Here is an 18,193-nt window from a genome sequence, read left to right as displayed (position 1 = left end):
AATTTTCCTACAGCTTTACTTCATTTGCAGTCAGAATTAAACCGTTCCATTCCTTGGGAAGGATGGCCTCTCTTTTCAGACCTGCGGCTCAAACTGCTTGTGGAAAGTTCCAGCTCCTCACAGGTTCCTTGCCTGTCACTGCTTCAAAGATTCAGCTCCATTCCAATTTAGTTCTACCACCTTCACGTCTACACATTATCTGAACTTTCCCTTTAAAATCCTTAAAAATAGTCAAGCCCTACAACTGCTGCTAAGATTACATCAGGATTTTGCTTTCACTTAAAACAGTTTATCTTTGTGGGAAAAGGCCACAAAGCTCAACACACCATCAGGAATTAAATGGACAGAGAACTTTCATCTGCAAGGAGGAAAACGAGAAACCTGTTCCAGCTTTCAAGTATGCCTGACATCATAGTAACTTTTCAAATCATAAGGTTCCTGCTGGGTTCACATGAAGGCTTTTTCATATTGCAAAATAATAAAACAAACATGGTAGTTATACCCCACCAGGTGAAATCCTCGCTGCAGCCCTCAGCACAACGCCACCTCAGAGTAGTTTGTATATTCTGATACTGGTGATGCAAGGCCAGGGAGATACAGGACACACCAGTCATTATCCTGGACTCCCTTGGAAGGTTGCCTAAATTCCCTTGCAGTTTAGCTTTGTTTTGATTCTCCCTGGGCCAAAACACATAGCTCTGATTGTGTTTGTCAGTGTGGCACCCACAGATCTGCCCTGGATCTAAAACAACCGTGTGAGTGCGTTTGCCATTTGATGTGGTTGAGAATTAAAGCAAAGATCTGAGATGGGGTTTCAAGCAATCCCCTTCCAAAGCTTGCTGGCTTTGCTGACTGTAGCAGAAGACTGCCCTGGAGGGGTCTGCAGAAGGGCCTAATGCAGACTGCAGCACCAAAACAAATCAGGTTGGCTAATACAGAGTTAGGAAGACATTGCCATTAATATCTCCACCTGTGCTGCACTTTCAAAACTTTTTATTGCATAACCCAGGGGAGAAAAACAGAAAAGGTGCCTGTGATGCAATGCTAACATTTTAACAAGGAGTCCCCTGAAATGTTCCTCTACCACTTGGTGATAGAAACCACAGATCACACAGAGAAGAATGGGAGGACCTAGATCAGATCACCTGCTTTTCTGTACAAGCCATGACTCCCCACTAGATCAGTAAGTAAAATCAGAGTAAGATGACTCACAATTATTAGCAGCGAAGGTGTTGCTTCTTCCTAAATGCTTCAGATATCACTCAACAATCTTGGTTTTCAAATCCATCAGCTGTTGATCAGTGCCAGGAAGCACTCTGAAATATTCCTGCCATTGACAACATTTGTTCAGAATCATCAGCTACAGGGTCATGAATGTCTTAATACGTTATTTACTTTAAAAAACAACTTAGGCTACCATAAACTTAGAGCTACCTGAACGCCCTTCCACTCCAGGGCTTCCAAAATTATACAGTAAGAGACTGAATTATAGGTAATAATATAAAGCCCTTACAATGATGTGAGTGAAATACCAAGCTCATCTCAGTCAGAAACACTGTCCATGCCCTTCACTGATTATAGCCAAAACATTAATCCCCTCTGAGAGTTATGCAGCTCAAAGCTCTGGAGACAGAATGTTCTTGATATAATTTGGAGCTTTGTTTCTACAGCATTTTGGTCCAACTAACAAAAATAATAGAAAACCCTTGTGAGTAGAGAAGTACTGTGAACAGATTTGCCTCATAACCACTAGGAATAAAAAAAACATTCTAGTGGGTGCCCCAATTTTCAGGTCATGATCTGATTTTTTTGAGAAACATGGGATATGCCCATGCACAAGACAGGGTTGGTTATAACTGCTGACTAAATTTTCACCATGCCCTGTGTCAGTGACCTCAGGTCTTGGCACTGGAGTAGTCACAATCTCATTTTCCCCTCAAAGAAAGGACTCCAAGGCAGCATTATCTGAAGAGATCTTTGAGTGGTGTGCTGCTGGTACAACACAACATCCCCAGACACTTATCCTCTCACCTACAGCCTTTCATATAAATCATTCCTTCAAGGGTCCTGCTGGTCTTCTCCCCTTCCCATATCTGGAATCAGCAGTCAAAGGGGGCACGTGCACACCTGAACTCAGGACAGGGCTTTTCACATTCCCTGGGTGGCCTCAGAAGTGTCTCTGTGTATTAAGCTAGACAGAACTAGAGAAACAATTCTTAACTGGAAAAGAGCTTCAGCAGCTGATTTGGAAGGCAGAGCAGAATAAATGCTATGTCAGGATAAATCTAGCCGTTGTGCCTTTTGCTTTCTGTCCTCCTGCCATTTCTAACTTTGGCTGACAGTGTTTCCTTTGGGAATCTAGAAAAAACATGCAATTCCCAGCAGCTCCAGCTGCAGTGATGAACTTCCTCTAGGTTAGAGGTGCACAGACATTTAGTTAAATGCCTGTTTTCCTAAGCCTGATGAAAATCCAGAAAAACATCTTTAGATTTCATTAGACTATCTTTAGAGGGAATATAGTGAAAATAAAAATCCATTCCACTGCTTTGTTTATTTGTCATAACAAAGGTTCAGACTTGTGAGGACTATTCTTTGCTAGTCAGGATCCAAAACTCAACAGCAAGAACAGGCTGAGAGCTATAAATGACAATTTGCTGAGACCCATAGCAAGTTTAAGCCCATTTCTTTTCAGAATTCTCACACAGGATAAACCATTTACTGTTTGAATCTGTAACCTAATCCTCATTTCTAATCCTCCACTTCCCAGATCAAGTCTGTAATGTAGATTGATATATTTTACCATTTTTTTCATAATAAGTGCTACTTTATTCCATGAATAATTTTACAGCATTATAGATTCTCAGTGAAAATCCACAATGTCAAGCTGATATTTCCTGAGCAAGCATAGCATCCAGCTGCTGCTCCTTCGTACCTATCCATCTCATTTTAATAGATAAACATGACATAAATAAAATTACTTGTTGTGCATAACTTCAAACTATTTTATCATTAACTTAGCAGAGGAGTGAAACAGCCATCAAGGAAGAGCTGCTTTATGTGAGAAGATGTTCTGGCACAGATTTCAAGAGAATCACCTTTAAAGCACTTTTTACAATGCAGAGGTAATGTTTATTTTCTTGAACCATTATAGACCCAAGATACAAGAACAACAAAATTGTGGAAAACCAAGGAATAACAGCCTACACTAGGTGGCACTGCTATACACAGCTTAAGTTTCTTTGCTGTGGGTTCAAATTTTTGAACAAATATCTGTATTAAGTTTGAGGGAGGTATTTTAGGGGAGCTTTGGCAAAGAGCAAGGAAGCATTCTTTGTTCTCCTGCAATCACAGACAACTTTCGCTATGCAATTATTCTCTAGAAACCAACCAGTAGGAGTCTGAATGCTAATGCTGTTCCTGCCTGCAGGAATTCCACACCTGCTGTCCAAGCCAGTCCTTCAACAGTCACACACATACAATCAAAGCCACACTTTGCCTTTGCAACACAAACAGGAGCCCAGTCCTGTTCCCTTCCACTTAAAAACTCCCAACCAACAACAACAACAACAACAACAACAACAACAAAGTAGTGTTTCACTACATGCATAAACCTTGATAAAGAGTTGTTGGTGGTTATCACTGTAAAACGTTTGATTTGAAGCCAGTAGGCATTAAAATGCAACAATTCAAGGCTGTGAACTGAACTGCTCCTAATCAGTGATTACAGATGGGCAGAACTGTGAGGATTCTTACCAAAGCAAGCAAGGCCAACTGAATTTCAGACAGATGTGTGAACATATCCTGCAGAAATACAAAGTTTCTGAAAGCAGAATCTGTTATGGCCAAACCCATCTTTCATTCTAAGTTTCAGAGTTTTAAAATCTACTGTCAAAGAAAGTACTAACACAGAATAATTATGGATCCCTATTGACTCATACACCTAGAGAACAGTAAACGTTGGTTTAATCCTATTCACATGCCTTTAGGGGGTTATATTCCTGTCTTGCTGAGCATCACAAAACACATTTAAAAAAAAAAAAGATCCTACATAAAAGATTTCTATGACTTATGGGGAAAAAAACCCCAACCCAAACCAAACATTTTGTAGAATTCTCACTCTTCTGTGATAAATATTAGCATTTCTTTTAAGTCTCCTCACAAGTCTTCTCTGATTACAAAGTTGTATAGTAGGGGAATCTTACTAAACAAATCAATGGAGTTTTAAATGTCCAATAATAATAAAATAGGTGTTTTTACGTAAAGCTATTTTTTCAGTATAATCAGATTCAGCACAGCAGAATAATCTTTTTTTTTTTTCTTTCAGACTAATACCTTCACCATCTTTTCCCCAGAAAAAAAACCAAACCCTTAGCCTGTGAACTTTAGTGAGAACTACACGGTACAGACTCCTTCTTTACTTGATCCAAAACAGGAAAAGAGAAAAAGTAGAACAAGAACTATGATCTTGGCAACTGAAATGTCTCCTCTGTACAAAAAAGCCCCAAAAGACAGAGTTTATAATCATCTCTTCAAAAGATTTGTTAGCAGACATTGCTGCACCATACGTTGATTTGTGGAGTTGCTGTTATCTTTAACCCAAGTTTTATCAAATTTCATGATCAGAACAGGGAGCAACAAACTGAAAGCATACATTCTTGCTCCAGTCAGCTTTTAAAATTCCTTTGTTTTGGTTTCATTTCAAGTGTCTGGCTTCTATTTATCTAAGAAAGGGGGGAAAAATCAGCATCTTCTGGAAAAACTGCAAAATGGAAACACTGAAATATATAAACCAGCTTACTGGCAAGGTCCTCCTGACAGCAAGGCAAATGATTCCAAGAGATTGAATCTTTCTTGAAAGGCCAGAAAGTATCAGGCGATCCCAAATTATTGAACATATTCTACCCTGTGACTTCAATTAAAACAGTCCTAGCTACTACCTTTGTGAACTTGAAAACTAGCACTGTATGAAAAGGTTTGAATATTCAAGCCTCTGATGCTGGGATGGAGTCCAAAAGGACAGAACTAAACTGACAGCATCCTGAAAGCATCCTGCTACAGCATCTTACTAAACTGCCTAGAGTGGAGGGGAGGGGGTATCATGCTCCTTCAACAGTCTCACACCACATGATTTGAGTGCTCTGCTCTCCATGCAGATCAAAAGGTGTCACTAAGCTTCTTTTTACTTTTTTATTATTATTATTATTATTTTTGTTTTTATTTAATGGAGGACAGGAAAGGAAACAAAACATGTATATGCTGATCCAGCCTGCAGTTAAAACATCCTCAGAGACAGGTTGCTCAGAGGAAGGATGCAATGAGAATTGGGTGGATCAGTTCAGAGCAGGAGCCTTATCCCCAGCCTGTCTCTATCCAGCTCCCAGGTGATTGGCAAACACTTCCCAGGGCAGGTACCTGGCATAGGCTGGGAACAGCAGGGCAGGAATCTGAACCAGTGGAGTTGCTTAAACAGACTACAAACAGTTCTGTCCTGAAGCATTTCTAGCACAGATAAGAAATGAAATAACCTGAGTAGGTGAGAATAAAAATCTGACACACATTAGTTACCAAGGCTGCCAGCAGAACTGCCAGCAGAGACTTAAAGGCAGCCAAATTCAGTGGACAGAGGTACATGCAGTGGATTTCTCATTCAACTGAGAAGCTGCTTCCCTGTCAAAAACCTCAAGAAAATTATTTGTTCCCACAAAATGATTTGAATTTTGACAAGTCAGTATTTTTCCTTATGTATTCTATGTAAAGCAGTCATTTTAGGTAAAGCCATTATGAAAATTCTCCAGAAGAGTTCACATTAGTATTCCACTGCAAGATCAAGATCTGAAAGGCAATACGGCATTCTGTAAGATTTCAAAAAAAAAAACCGAAAAACAACCAGGCTCCTGCAGTTCCTCACACTATATAAAGTAATTTATAAGTGTGTTTTATATGTCTTTGGATGAACTTATAAGGCTGCTTTCCCCATGTTTCTGGAAAGAAAAATGAGATTGCTTTTCTTTCTCTTTTCTAAAATTAAAACTTTTATTCTACTGAATTCTTAACTTTCCATGAGAGACGAAATAAGAGACTGAGGGGGAGATGGGACACAACACAGAGAAGACAAAAAAAAAAAAATTTCCTGTCATAGAATGGTTTGTGTCAGGAGACACCTTAAAGATCATCTAGTTACAACACCTTCCATTAGACCAGGTTGCTCCAAGCACAATTCCAGGGCTGGGACAGCCACAACTTCTCTGGGCAGCTTGTACCAGTCAGTGGCTCACCACCTTCACAGGGAAGAATTTCTTCCTTATATTTAAATCCAAGTCTTCCCACTTTAAGTTTAAAGCCGTTACTCCTTCCTATCACAGCTTGCCCTTGCCAAAAGTCCCTCTCCAGCCTCTTGGAGCCCCTTTAGGCACTGGAAGAGATTGTAAGTCTCCTCAGCACCTTCTCTGCTTCAGACTGAGCACCCCCAGCTCTCCCAGCCTGTCTCCAGAGCAGAGGTGCTCCAGCCCTCTGAGCATCTTCATGGCCTCCTCTGGAATTACTCCTGCAACCACATCCTTCTTGGGGGATGTGTTGGGGGCCCAGAGCTGGAGGCAGCTCTGCAGGTGGGGTCTCAGCAGAGTGGAACAGCTCTCTTCTGCAGCCCAGGACACGTTTGGCTTTCTGAGCTGTGATCACACTTTGCTGGGTCAGGTTGAGCTCCTCTTCCACCAACACCCCCACGTCTTCTTCCTCAGGGCTAGTATCAATGTCCTCAAGCCCATTAACACAACAAAACCTGGAAATCTGTTTATACTAAAACTTAATTTCTTTATGAAAAAGATTTTGCATCCCAATATCTACTGACATGCAAATATCCTGTTTAACAGTAAAGGTCCTGCAGTACTGTAGTACAGGTTTTAATCTGGTGACATTGTTTTTCAGCTGGCTGTCCTGCTAGTCATGGGCCTGGCAAATGTGGCCTTCAAGGCTAGTCTTAGCACTGTGGGATTTTTTAGGTATACACAAGAAACCCTCCAAACCACACATCACTGCTTATTCTAAAAATGCAGAAAACAGTAGGAAGTATAGGAAGTTCACAAAGTTACAATTCTGCTTTTGGAAGGGTGGAGAGCATTATTCACTCAGATGGTACTGGAGCCCATAATATTTACACTTAGCCATTAGGAGAGAACAAAAAAAGATGCATATTCCAAAGGGATAGATCCTTATTTTTTCATTATGTATTTAATTATTCCCTATTAACTGATACACCTCCACTGCAGCAGATGGGACTCCTTTCACCACAGGTGGTCTTCTTTGAGCACAATGTCTAAGCCCAAAGTTCCCTACCACAGGTTGGTAGAGGCAGGTTTCCCAGCAAAGATAAACAACTCAGCACAAGGCAGTTCAGCTCCCATGCAGCCACACCCTGCACCTGGCACGGCTGCAGGCACTATCAAAGCAGGCAAAAAAAACACACCAGAAAGCCTGTTTCTCACCTGTCAGGCTGGTTTTAGGTCATGTGAAGGAGGAGAGAGGGAATGGCTCTCCAGCCCTGGTCTTCAATATTTTCAGCACAAGTGATTCAACATTTTAAGAGTTGTTTCATTATGCTATGCCTTAATTTATGGCATATATTTGTGAATTCCCTGTTTGGACTTGGCTATAAGAAGTTGGGAGTGCTTTGTCTGCCACAAACATAACCAAAGGAAGGAGGTTGCAAAAGCTATTCACAGAGACTTTGAAAACCAGGCTTAATCTGAGAAGTGATGCTGCTATTGCTTCCAGTACAGACCAAAAAAAGAAACTTAAAAAAGCCTAAAAATGGCAACATCCAAAGGTTTGAATAAAAAACAAGAGCTCGCTGTAGTCCTGGGTTAGGTGTCAGAAGAAAGAAGATGTACATCCACGTGGTCCCCTTGTTCCTCACAACCCACCCCCTGGATCTGGTTGCAATTCCACCCTCCTCAGGAATTCAGCAGCAGTGCCAATCAGCCTTGGCTATCTATAAACTGTCCTGAGCATTTTGGAACAGCTGCCAGCAGCTTTATTGACAGTTAATTGTTTTAAACTTTTGTTTGGATGCAAATAAAAGCTTTCATCCCACTTGCCAAACACTGAAAGGTTAAGGCAGATGAGAAGACCTTACGCCACAGGAAGACACTTTTATCTTCTACAGATGTGACGGTCAAAACTTGCAGGGGATTAAAAACCTCAAAGATGATCTTGTTCTAGCTAAGAAAACCCAAAGCAGAACACACAATCTCTAAAGGGAACAATTTTAGGATCACAGGCTAAGTGCTTTGAAGTTAAACTGTCCAAGTTAACATAGCATCAAATGTCCTGTGTTCTTGGAGTAGGTGTTACGATAAAGTTTAATATATTATTAGATTCCGTACTTAGACTGCAAAATAAAGTGTCAAAAAGCCTTGCCTTCTCTCTCCTGAGTGGAACACTGCTGAAATAAAGATATTACAGGAATAGCTGAACTACTCAGAATAGTTTATATACACAAAGGGATGAAACATAGTGCAGCACTGGCTGACAATATACAACAGATTCCATATGTGCAACACTGAAGTAGTTGGAAAAAGTGAATCATTCTGCACAGAATGCAATGAGCAGTTTATGGCATTCAACATGCACATGAATATGGGTTCAGAACGTCACCACACACTTACTCAAAGCTGGACTCTTACTTATGGGTAAAAAAAGTGTTTAATTTAAAGTTTTTTTTTTTTTAAATATAAGTGTTGTACTTTTAACTTTCTGGGGGAACTGAAATAATTTTTATTTCTCAGGTGTTAGCAACCATTTGCAAGTGCACCTTGTTAGCACACAAGCAGTATGCTTTGGGCTGAAGACATTAAACTGACACTGTACAGGATATTGTGGTTTGCAAAAAAGAGATAGGACTCTTTGCTGTGTATGTTTGGCTTAAGTCTGTTCCTGAAGCACACACTAAGTGCAGCTAACTCCAAAGATGAAGCTGATTTTTAAAATGCTGATGGCTGCCCTAATAAGTAGAAGCTCATTGCTTAGAGTACAGCCTCACTGGAGAAAATTAGTAGTGTTGTGTAGCTTCTGTGGCCTCAATGTCTCCTGTTTCAGGGCTGCAGTTCCTTTTCACTCCTTGTTCATCCTGCTGTGAGGACCAAGTCAGCACCTGGTTGAGGCAGCAAGGCAGGGAGATGTCTGGGAGGACGTTCATCTGAGCTGCCTCAGCAGCTCTGACTCCCTTCGCTCCTCGCGTAACAAATTGTTACGGGGACAATCAGTCAGCACACGAAACCCTGAGGCGAAGGGGTGCTGGACAGAGACTCCAGCTTTAACACAAGAGGAAATTAATATATACTCTTGAAATGAAATGAGGATTGTTACATGTTGTTTTGGGAAGGTATTGATAAATTGGGGCAGTAGGTCACTATGGTGGCGGTAAGCCTGTGCATAATAAAGGAATGTGAGAAAAGATACAGAAACATTTTTTTCAACTGTAATTTAAGAGCCTATGGAATAGGCTTTCAGTGAAAGGAGAATAAACAGCTTGCTATCATTCATTCAGAAGAATTCAGCAACAAAGAATGCTCAAAGTTCTCAAATACTCCATATATTTTTGAACTTTGGTACTGTCTTTGTAATGCCTGATTAGAAAAAATTCTGCTTTTCTCATGGAAGGGAAATGGCCAATATTCTAAGAGAGAAGGAAAAACTTAAAGCTACTCTAGGAACTTGCATGTGTGTACCCTTTTGGGGCTTATATGGAAAGCTTCGCTTACCAGGTTGAGTCAAGCCTGTTCATAGTGATGGCAGAATTTGATTCTAAATAGATATTTTTTTAAAAAGCCAAAACAGCTCAGCTTCTTTGAATTGAATGGGCAGCATTAGCTTCCTCCTAACTCCCAATAACAGAGCTTGAACGGTGGCTGGTCTTGTGGCTAAGAAAACAGGACATGTGGGTGAAAAGAGAGAGGAAACAACCCCCTTTGGGATGATGACTGGAGGTGCCCCACTATGACAGTAGCCTCTCAGGCAGAACAGGTACTGCAGCTTTAGACACTGAGCGGTTCCACTGGGATGAACTGGCACATAAAAATCCCGTCTCCACTCCATTCATACTGTGTTCAAACAAAGCTTGCTAAAAGACAAAAATATACCTAAAACCACAAACTGAAGAGTCAACGCAATGCTTCCTTATGATGTGGTAACAAGCTGCCCAGGACAACACCATCCCAACCAGAATGAAGAAACTCAAAATAAAAAACATCAATGGATAAGACTAATGGGGAAGCCCAGATGAGAACACACACTGGATAAATGCCTCATCCCAACAGACCTCACATATTCTTTCAGGAACAATTCATAAGTCCTATACAGCTTTTGAACTCAAGCAATTCAGTGCTGATGACAGAATGTTGCTAAATCCCACCAAACCCACAACCATTTGCACCTACAAAGTGTTGTCAGGTCTGTATTTTCACAACAGCTAAAGGCTGTTTGATCTGGGAACTACAACAGCGTCCACATACCTAAAAGGCTGCTAAGGACAAGACCTCTACCTTCCACCACCTCCTACAGAGCAGCTCTGCAGTGAAACTGCAGCAGTCCTACAAGGTTGTGGAAGTGAGGAAGGAGCTGATTTGTCCTGTTTGCAGGATAAATTTTCCAGAAAAACACTTGCTCCCAGATGAGAATTCGGCTCCCATCAGCAGGAGATTATGCCCCACATATTGATAATATGATAATTTAATTTTTTTTATAACCTACAATCTGAGGAATGAAGAAACTGTTGAGATTATGCTCTTATAACTATTGCTCTCCTCAGCTTTTGGAGGAGAGTACTTGATGCACCTTCAGTTATCTAAAATTTATTTGGACAGACCCCATCTCACTTCCTGAAAATCCTAATGATGCTTTCCTATAAACTAAAAGTAAAAAATTACAACTTTAATAATTTTTACTTAAAATTGAGAATGCTGCTCCTTCCTTTAACAAAATCCTGCTCTTTGATCTAAATCCTAACCCGGTGGAGATCACTCCCAGCGATGCTGTTCAAACTGCCCAGATAATCCATTGCTATAATGAAGAGCAGATGTCAATTCTGGACAACTGGCCAGCCTGGAGGAGCACACTCAGATTTCCTTTTGACTGACCGGTGTGTCTTTTCTTCCTGTGGAAGCAAGAATTGGGCCAGAGGGAAAAGGGAGGAGGGCTGCACACACCCAGCCCTGCAAGGCTGGTACAGATTGGTGTGACTCTCCACAGTTGTCTCCTCAGCCTCAGATCTTCCAGTCTCTAACAGTCCTTTACTCAAACTCATCAGTATCTCTTGTTCACTCCCTTTGTATCAACCAAATCTTTACTGTCTGCTGCAATGCTCTAGTCTTTGCTTCTTTCCTAAAGTTCCCAAACCAGAATACATATACAAATCTCAGCTATTGTAACACAGATTCAGTTGCTTTGTGAAATTAATTCTTTTTGATGAAGACCCTTATGATAACATCTTAGTATTGGCAAGTGCCTACATTCAAAAACATTGAGTCAGGCTGCAACATATTTTATGATAAGATTAAAAACTTGAATGAATTTTGAGCTTCCTTTAGATCAAAAATATATTTTCTTTTTTTTTTTTTTTAATATGAGGGTAAAAGGCTTTCACATATTTCTATGACTGCCTTTGAGAAAACAATAAATGCCTGAGACTCATAATAATGTTGCAAGAATTACAACACACTACTGTTTCCTGATATCCTTATGCGCTGTTTACTTACCAGGATTTAAAATGCAAAATTTGTAAGAATCATTACTACTTCAAATATATGTTTTTTATTAAAACTTTAATGCACTAAAAATGTAGATCTTATTAATGATAGGGCTCATGCTGTGCACATTTAGTCTTAATACTTGCAATCACTATGAAAACAATTTCTACTTTAAGAGTACACAGGTCCAAATTTTGCCTGTGCCAACATCCACTTAAGTAAATGAAATTAAAGAATGCATATCTGCAGGCAGAATCTGGTTCATTGCCATGTCCATGTCTCATACAGCACCCCAATGCTCTCATGAAGAGTTAAATGCATATTCCACTGACTTCTGCAAGTCTGTTTTCTTCCTTTTCAGTACTGCTTGCTGCGGGATTTAGTTAAGTGGCCATTAAAATACTTAAAATTATATAAGAATTCAGTAGGAGTAACAATATTGTGTTTTTCTAATAGACTCTTGGAAGGAGCTAACTCATGCATGGAGACATCATAATAATAAACAAAGATGGATTTCCAAATGATACATAGAATTAGAATCTTGCAGTGTGCTCCAGTCCTCAGAAAACACGCTAACCCAAAAATTCTTTTCAGATTATCCAGTTCCTGGATTTGAATTTCTATGTGTACATATTTGATAGTGTAATATGTACATGTGCACAAATTTATAAGGAGAGAAGTGCATCTGCATGTCAGGCTTGCTATTTGAGTGAGAATTCTGCTGGAATGCTGTCATTTGCTCCATGGGGAGGGAAGCAGAACCATCCCACTGATGGCTCAGAATCCCTGCTTATTTACCTGTGTGCTCTGCAGAATAGATCCATACAGAAACAGAGTGTCCTCACTGGTGGAGTTGCTTGTCACTCAGCTTTGGCTGCAAGTGGGTAAATCTTCTTGTTTGGCCACTCGTAGGAAATTAAAATCCTAAGTAGCTTATTTTACTTTACAGATCAGATGAAAATCTATTAACTCCTTGCATTCTAAATATGTGATGTTGTTTGGAGTGCATTGAGCGAGTAGTTTTATTGGAGAAGCAAACACCATATTTTCTAATTAATGCTAAATTATTTAAAGTGATTTAAAGATTTGTGCTTTTTTTGGATTACAAGGTCAATAGCCAAATGACAAAATTACATTCTTCCTCTAAGCAGCTCAAGTGTCTACTTTTCAAAATAGTGTCTTCTTGTAGGGTACTTTGACCTTCTTTTGGATTTTGTTTGTACAATGAAATCCTAGCCCTGCCACTCCAACTGCACCCTCCTGCAGAATTCAAACAACAGCAAATTTTCTGTGGCCAAGGCCTTATTATCCCTCTGTAATAATACAATTCAGTCTCCTGTATTCCTATCTCTAGCAGAGTCATGGGTTATAAGTTCTTTTCTATGGTATTTGATTTGTAAAGCTCTGTTTGGAGGGTTGGGTTGCTATTGCAATTGTTTTGGCAGGATGGTAAGCCACACACACATTCATTTGCAATGTATTAAGCCCTTGACATACTGCACTGTACTTCAGAGGCACTGCAAATTTTTTTTTTTGTTGTTGTAGCTTGCCTTTAGTCCTTGCCAATTTATTTCCTTTTCTTTTCCAAACAAAGCTATGACTGTTAAATCCTAATGTTAAAGCATTTTAATAGCTATATCCAGTTACAAAGCTAATTTTTAATTTACCATTGTCTGGCCAAGTTTTGACTAAATAGAAAAACTCTGCAAATGGGCTAAAGAGACATGATCCAGTAGCCAATAGCATCAAAATACCCTCTGATTTAAAGGTCTCTGGACTTAATGCTTTTGCTGCTCTCATCCATAACCACTTTCTGAGGGATTGGTTTTAGGAAGTTCTCCTAAAACGATCACTACACTGGCAAACAACTTTGTTTGATCCAGAGGCAGTACTACAGTTTGCCTTAGCTACTTTTTGCCAGAATTTTTAATTGATTTTCTTAAAGTAATTATAACATTAATACAAAAAAAGAGCATTTTTTAGGAGAACACCCAACAGTGAGGAAGAAAGGAAGGGTATGCTCTTCCTTTTTATTGAATGTCATCTCTACAGATTCACATATCCTGCAGATCAACTTGGTAAACAAACATTTTAATTAATATCTCCTATATTTATTTGCTGTATAAATCATGGAACTAGCTCCCTGAAAATCTGTGCTGTTTATGCCTAAGTCTTTCACTTGTTTCGGCACAGCCTAACTGCAGCCAATGAAAGACATTAATTTTTGGGATATTTTAGGACTTGTGCAAGAGGGAGTGAAGAACAATAACTGATGGAAGCAGGGAAGGAGAAAAGGGAAATGTCTTCTGATCCCTCAGGATTTCGTAAGTTTGTCAGAGCTCCTTCCAAGCTCCTTGTTCTAGACTCAGCAAGCCTGAACAAGGACTTCAGTTCTCAAGGAGTTAAGAATTGTTGGGAAGCTGCTGCTCTTGCTTAACCTCCCAGTGTTTCTTTGAGGGGGAGGAGGAAACATTCCCAAGGCTGGAGTGGGAAGGGGTATGTGAGTCAGGTTCTTTACCAAGGATACACTAAGGTTTGTACAGATCTGAGACACTTTCTACAAGCATACCAGGGCTCTTAGGGATGAAAGCATAGAACCATCTAATCCCTGCAGAGGGAAAGGAAAAGTGAGACAAAGGTATGAGAACCTTTTTATGGCTCAGTGGTTTTTAGGGGACAAATGAATTTATGGCATAGCAGCTCCTTTGGATGGACTTTAAAAGAGCTATGAAACAGGAAAAGTCCATGTCACTATTTTCTTTCTCATTGTTTTCTCCATCCTGCTCCTCATTAAACTATCCAATGGTAAAACTGTCCAACAGCACACTTCCTATTTATTCAATTATAGACATGGCAGCACTGCCATACAAGCCTACATTTGAACTCAGTTTCATTGATGAAACCACTTCCCAATCAGCTCATCAGTATTACTTATGTTGGCATGGCAGTGAATGTAACTTCTTTTTGAAAAGTAAGCACAGAAAGGGTCTAGTAGTGTTGTATACTCTGAATCAATAATATGGAAGATTCTTGCACAGATTCTTGAAGAAAAATACAGTGTCAGTTTTGTCACTGTGCTAGAAGTCTTTCATTGGTACATTGGTTTTCTTTGTGACAAACTAACAGATTGGTGTTACAAGGAAGCCTACAGAAGATGGTGCCTTATATTCCTCTTATTAGGAGTTTTGGGACAGTATTTCCATTTTGGAAGAAGTCAGATTACAGCCTGTCCAGGCAGAGATATTTTTATCAGAAGCCATTTAACAGCTGTACAAGCTGTACATAATTACCCTACTGATCAGCAGCTCCCTCAGTCTGAAGGCTCCTCTTTCTTGGAGTCAATGGCAATCATGAGGTTCTTTTCTTCCAGGTTCACTTGTATTCCTGTTCAGATAAATCCAAAGATCTTGTTAGCCTGGTTTTACTTACAGCATCTTATTGCACAGAGCATGCCCTGATCCCTGCTAGCTACAAAAATACTGTATTTGTTCATCATCTTGACAGATACATGATAAAGCATAAACTGTAGCTATGTAACCACTGTGAGTAAAAAATCCTCTCAACTTATTACTCCACTTGTTTTATTACAAATTAATGAGATCAACACTTCTATTGCTGGTCTATTTACATATCTGCAAATTGTCTGTAAATCAATGTTTCACATGGAACTTTCACCATCCCATGCATACTATGCCAGTAATATCAATATTTGAGCCTGTAGTTCCATTATAGAGCCTCTCCTGGTCATGATGGCTACTCAGCCTGCACTTTCAAACTTTGCTCTGAAAGCTCCTCATGTGTAAAAGGGAATTCTAATTACTGGGAAAAAAGGCTTATCTCAAACATACAGGTAAATTGTGTTCACTGCATGGCAGCTGGTAGTGGGAAGTGGGAGAGATACCTCTGTTCATTTATGAATTCTGGCTACTTTCAAAGATACTGTCTAGGACATGGCAAGACAAACAGGAAGAATTGGCATGGAATGGTGTGGCTTGTCTTGTGTTTGCACATCAGAAATTCTGTTGTCAGTGACTTTGCTTTCAAACAGCTTTGCTGTCAACTTAGCAAAGTAGAAAGGGGTACTTGGATGCAACACGTTTTCCTTCACATCATCATCCCTCATGTAAATTAGGGAAGAGAAAGGCAGGAAAAAGGTCAACATCTCTTTCAGATACTTAGCATTGCATTAGTGAAAAAAAAAAATAAAACAACAAAAAAAAACCAAAAAAAACCCAAAAAAAAACCCCTCAAAGCACATCAGTGCAACACCAACCTGAAAAGGAGAACCTGGAGAATCTGTTTCCAGGAAAAGCCTGTAGTCATTTGGCAGTGTGTTAATATTGCTTTAAAAGTATTTATTCAGCTTCTAGCCAAGATAAAATATGGACAACAACTACTGAACAATTAAAAATCAAAGTATGAGGCACTGAGTGAGAAGAAAGGAGACTTTTTTTAACAGTAAATGTTTTCCTATGGGGACAACATTCTGCACTAATTAGCAAGCAGCACCTCAAATGAAGTGCATGATGAAGCACGATTAACCTCTTTCTAGCAACTTGAGTTATAAGCAACACCTTTGGTTTAAAAATCAAGTGTTCTGTTGTCATATTCCACTTGCAAACTTATTTCTGTGTAAGGGGAATGTTTTAGTGACTTCAGCTCTAATACTTCAGCTCAGTGGAAGTCAGGCTGTCACGCTTACAGTGGTTGGCTCAGTGTGAGGTACCACTTTCCTGAAATCCCTGGGAATTGACAAGCAGGGTTACCTCCTCCACTTGATACTCATAAGCTTCTCATTTTTGCTCCTTCAGCCCCAGAGCTGTGAAAATCTCCCCTGAGAGACACTTTGAATTCCCATTCCAGTCTAACCTCAAGGCAATTGCCAGAAAGTAGGTGTTGAACAAATGAAGAAGCAGCCACTACTTTAAGTGCCAGTCTCTCTTATTCAGAAACTTGGAAAACATGAGCATAGACAAACGTAAATTTCAGTGAACACTGAGGACTGTTTATGCACTGGATATTCTTGTGTATGAACCTGAAGTGATTGTGAACACAAGATGTGTTTGGCAGTTAAAACAGAGCTGAAGCTAATATCAGAGTGCAAAAGATACCATAAGAGATTACCATGCCACCAAATGCCATCCACCCTAGCTGAATTGCTTGCAGTGTTTGGTAGAGCTGGTGATGCTCAGACTGACAGAGCAACTCTTTCATAGTGTTCCTATAATTCTGCTTTTTAAGCAAGACGTGAGATTCCTAACAGCTGTACAAGGGCACTAATGCTGCGCTTCAGAAAAAATGAAGGTGCAATGAAGTAGGGCCATGCTGCTAATTTTTGAATAGTGACCAACACAGTGTTTTCACTCAGCATAATAGTTGCTATTTGTGTAAAGACTCTAGGAATAGGGATGGTGTTGCTGGAATTCACTACAGTTCTAACAGAACAGGTAATCTCTGGGATTGGGAAACACTGCTCATAAATTTACATGTATAGTCTGAACAGAAAGAGTCATGGTCTGCTGGATTTTTAGGTAACATCCAAGACAAATGTTGACAGCAACTTGTGCAGAACTGTAATAGAGGGCAAGACACAAAAGAAAACAATGTAAAGCAGACAGCTTGGTAATCACACGGGAACAGACAGATTTCCTCGCCAACATCACACCGTGGTAAGGGCAAGTGAGACCTTTTAGTCATCTGAGCAAGCAAAGAGCCTGTACCCACACCAAAACCTGCAAGGCAGCCAAAAAGCCGAACTGCGGTCTTCAGCCTGCTCGAGTCACGGTAAATACCATCGCCCCGCTGACGAAGACCATGTGGAAGCCAAGCTGGAAACGGGCACAGCTGGTGCCTGATGTTTGCCACTGGCGATGGTGGCTGGCAAACCCTTCAGGACAGCGGCGGGCGTGAGGCGCGGGCAGAGACCCCGCTCTCACCTGTGCTGCCCGGGGACGGCCTTATGAGCGCAGCTTTCCTCAGCTCTCCACACACACGTTTTTCTCCGTGACGAACAAGCCCAGGCAGCAGCGAGCCGAGCCTGGCACGCCGGGCTCCCGGCCAGGGCAGCTCTGCCCTAACAAGGCACTCGCTGCCGCCCGGGGCGGCCCCAGGCTCGTCCCTCAGCGGCGCCGCCGGAGGCCGGCCCTGCTCGCCCCGTCCCGCCGGGGGCAGGGGCTCGGCCCGCCCGGCGCCGAGGGGCGGGAGCGGGCCCCGCACGGCCGGCTGGAAATGGCGCCTTCCCGGCCCCCTCCCCGGGAAGGGCTCTCTGCCGGGTGCGGCCGCCGCAGCTGTCCCGGCCGCTTAGGGAATCGCGGCTGCTTTCCCCCGCTATGGCTCCCGTGAGAGGGCTCCGCCCCGGGCCTCGCCCTGTCCCTCCCGGGAAAAGCCCTCGCCCAGCTACCATCGGGTAGCAGCCGTCCGTCCTTGCCCGCGGTGACGGGTGGCACCGCCGC

The 18,193-nt window shown here is 41.1% G+C and overlaps 1 long non-coding RNA gene across 10 annotated transcripts in view; it reads right to left on the bottom strand.

Annotated features, from left to right (window-relative positions):
* LOC137483555 (uncharacterized) overlaps positions 1 to 17,927 on the bottom strand; it is a 45,543-nt gene extending 27,616 nt beyond the window's left edge. For 2 of the 10 annotated variants that reach the window (XR_011004526.1, XR_011004529.1), the window contains exons 1-3: positions 15,643 to 15,937; positions 15,032 to 15,125; positions 12,540 to 12,615 (exon numbers count right to left, since the gene is read on the bottom strand). This is a non-coding gene — a long non-coding RNA (uncharacterized lncRNA). Of the gene's footprint in view, positions 1 to 6,677; positions 6,787 to 11,597; positions 12,112 to 12,288; positions 15,126 to 15,642; positions 15,938 to 17,677 lie in introns of those variants that run through there. The other 8 variants (XR_011004522.1, XR_011004525.1, XR_011004527.1 and 5 more) reach the window with 7 other exon arrangements.
* Between the last annotated feature and the right edge of the window lie 266 nt (positions 17,928 to 18,193).

This window comes from Anomalospiza imberbis, chromosome 16 (assembly GCF_031753505.1).
Source record: "Anomalospiza imberbis isolate Cuckoo-Finch-1a 21T00152 chromosome 16, ASM3175350v1, whole genome shotgun sequence".
Lineage (NCBI taxonomy): Eukaryota > Metazoa > Chordata > Aves > Passeriformes > Viduidae > Anomalospiza > Anomalospiza imberbis.
The sequence above is the reverse complement of the archived record's forward strand: the minus strand, read 5'-3'. Positions and strand labels throughout refer to the sequence as shown.